This window comes from Solanum tuberosum, unplaced genomic scaffold (assembly GCF_000226075.1).
Source record: "Solanum tuberosum cultivar DM 1-3 516 R44 unplaced genomic scaffold, SolTub_3.0 scf00190, whole genome shotgun sequence".
Lineage (NCBI taxonomy): Eukaryota > Viridiplantae > Streptophyta > Magnoliopsida > Solanales > Solanaceae > Solanum > Solanum tuberosum.
Genome location: NW_006239114.1, coordinates 869,814 through 872,697, shown reverse-complemented (window position 1 = coordinate 872,697; position 2,884 = coordinate 869,814). Strand labels below are relative to the sequence as shown.

Sequence of the window (2,884 nt, the reverse complement as noted above, 5' to 3'; positions counted from 1 at the left end):
AAAGTAAACTTTTGTTGATGTGTAGTTAAATTAAATTATATATATATATAATTTTAATTAACAAAATCGACCTCAAGAGGTGAGTTTATATTAAAATAAATTATTAAATACATACCTTAAGAGGTTGGTATATTTAAATTATTATTTTATATAAATAAAAACGATTTCATAATGTCAGTATTTATTTTAATATTTTTAAATATAGATAATTATTTTAAAAGATTCCACCGGCGAAGACGCCGCGAAGACCACTTGGCAATAGCTCCAGCTGCTGTCCACCAGCGACCCACGAAGCCACCGCGAAGTAGCAGCAACAACCAGGCATCACCTCTCTCTTCTTCAACGCTGCTACTCCAGCAGCGGCCTCTGCTCTACTCTCCGGCGAAGAAATCGACAACGCCAACAACAACTAACATCTCTGGTCAGCAACTTCGGTCAACGACAATAGGCAACAAAATTATTGGTGTCATTCTTCCTTCTTCTTTGTGAATGCTCATGCCTTAATTTCTTCCCTTTTTGATTTGCATGTTTGTTAATATGATTATACATATTCAAACTCTTTACTTGTCTGATTTTATTATGTGATTTTTCTCCATGATGGATATAGTATTTTCTTACTAGGATTTCCCCATTTGCGATTGTGTTAATATGTTGTCTTCCTGTTTAAACTCATTGGTTTTGAATTGTTCCACGTAGTGTTTGAAGGTTTAAGGGTTACAAACTCAATTCTGTTTCCAGATCCCATTGCCCATAATCAGTACTTGAATTTGATTAAAATTACTAGCTTCTCGTCCAAATTGGTAAAAGACTTATCGTGATGATTAATTTGAATGGATATAAAGTGATATAAGGCTCAAGAATTTGATGTTTGGAGATTGTGGTCTTTTAGTGAATGATTCGTAATTTGGCACACTTTTCTTATAATATATTATTACATTATGATTTGCGTTTTGGTATATTAAGATAGGTTAAAAAGTAAGTGTTTATACACATTAAAATTTGAACACTCTTGTTGTAATTCTTGGTTTCTCAACCCCGGACACAATCATGGTAACATATATATCACAATAACTAGTGGAACAAAGAGAGGAAGCATTGAAAATAGGAGAAACCTAGTTGATCCTATTGATGACAAAATTGATTTTATTGCCAGATTGATTTGTGTCCATCTAGTGTTGATACTAATATTTAATATAAGAATAATGTGTTTGTTAAGCATAAGTACCAACACGATCCTATTGATGACAAAGTTGATTTTCTAGCAAGATTCATTTGTGTCCATCTAGTGTTGATACTAAACTTTAATTTAGGAATTAATTATTATTTCTTAAGCATAAGTACCAACACGATCCTATTGATGACAAAGTTGATTTTCTAGCAAGATTCATTTGTGTCCATCTAGTGTTGATACTAATATTTAATATAAGAATAATGTGTTTGTTAAGCATAAGTACCAACACTAGTTGATCCTATTGATGACAAAATTGATTTTATTGCCAGATTGATTTGTGTCCATCTAGTGTTGACACTTAGCTTTAAATTTAGTTTTTACTTGTTTAGTTCTTGAAATAAGTTGAAATAAAGTTTAATTAACCCCTAGCTAGTTTGACAAATTATTTAAAATAATGTGGTTTAGTTGGTGGATTTAGTTGTTGGAATTAATTCAAAAACTAGTTAGAGTTAAAGTTGTTTAGTTGTTTAAATAAGTTCAAATAATTAATGCGGTTTAGTTGGTGGATTTAGTTGTTGGAATTAAGTCAAAACTAGTTAGAGTTAAAGTTGTTTAGTTGTTTAAATAAGTTCAAATAATTAATGCGGTTTAGTTGGTGGATTTAGTTGTTGGAATTAAGTCAAAACTAGTTATAGTTAAGAAGTTGTTAAATTATTTAAATAAGTTCAAATAAATAATGTGATTTAGTTGATAGATTTAGTTGTTGTAATTAAGTCAAAACTAGTTAGAGTTAAAAAGTTGTTAAGTTGTTTAAATAAGTTCAAATAAATAATGTGGTTTAGTTGGTGAATTTAGTTGTTTGAATTAAGTCAAAACTAGTTAGAGTTAAAAAGTTATTAAGTTGTTTAAATAAGTTCAAATAAATAATGTGGTTTAGTTGTTGGATTTAGTTGTTGAATTAAGTCAAAACTAGATCGAGTTAAAAAGTTGTAAAGTTGTTTAAGTAAGTTCAAATAAATAATATGGTTTAGTTGGTGGATTTAGTTGTTGGAATTAAGTCAAAACTAGTTAGAGTTAAAAAGTTGTTAAGTTGTTTAAATAAGTTCAAATAAATAATGTGGTTTAGTTAGTGGATTTAGTTGTTGGAATTAAGTCAAAACTAGTTAGAGTTAAAAAGTTGTTAAGTTGTTTAAATAAGTTCTAATAAATAATGTGGTTTAGTTGGTGGATTTAGTTGTTAACTAGTTAGAATTAAAAAGTTGTTTTGTTGTTTAAGTAAGTTCAAATAAATATTGTAGTTTAGTTTGTGGATTTAGTTGTTGGAATTATGTCAAAACTAGTAAGAGTTAAAAAGTTGTTTCGCTGTATAAATAAGTTCAAATAAATAATGTGATTTAGTTGGTGGATTTAGTTCAAAACTAGTTAGAGTTAAAAAGATATTTAAATAAGTTTAAATAAATAATGTGATTTAGTTGGTCAAATTAAGTCAAAACTAGTTAGAGTTAAAAAGATATTTAAATAAGTTTAAATAAATAATGTGGTTTAGTTGGTGAATTTAGTTATTGGAATTAAGTCAAAACTAGTTTGAGTTAAAAAGTTGTTAAGTTCAATAATGTGGTTTAGTTGGTGGATTTAGTTGTTTGAATTAAGTCAAAACTAGTCAGAGTTAAAAAGTTGTTAAGTTGTTTAAATAAGTTCAAATAAATAATGTCG

The 2,884-nt window shown here is 28.2% G+C and overlaps 1 long non-coding RNA gene across 1 annotated transcript in view; it reads left to right on the top strand.

The window, feature by feature from the left end:
* The first annotated feature begins 228 nt into the window (after positions 1 to 228).
* The window catches only part of LOC107062015 (uncharacterized), a 3,818-nt gene continuing 1,162 nt past the window's right edge, over positions 229 to 2,884 (top strand). Inside the window, exon 1 of the long non-coding RNA XR_001474361.1 lies at positions 229 to 463. This is a non-coding gene — a long non-coding RNA (uncharacterized lncRNA). The remainder of the gene's footprint in view (positions 464 to 2,884) is intronic.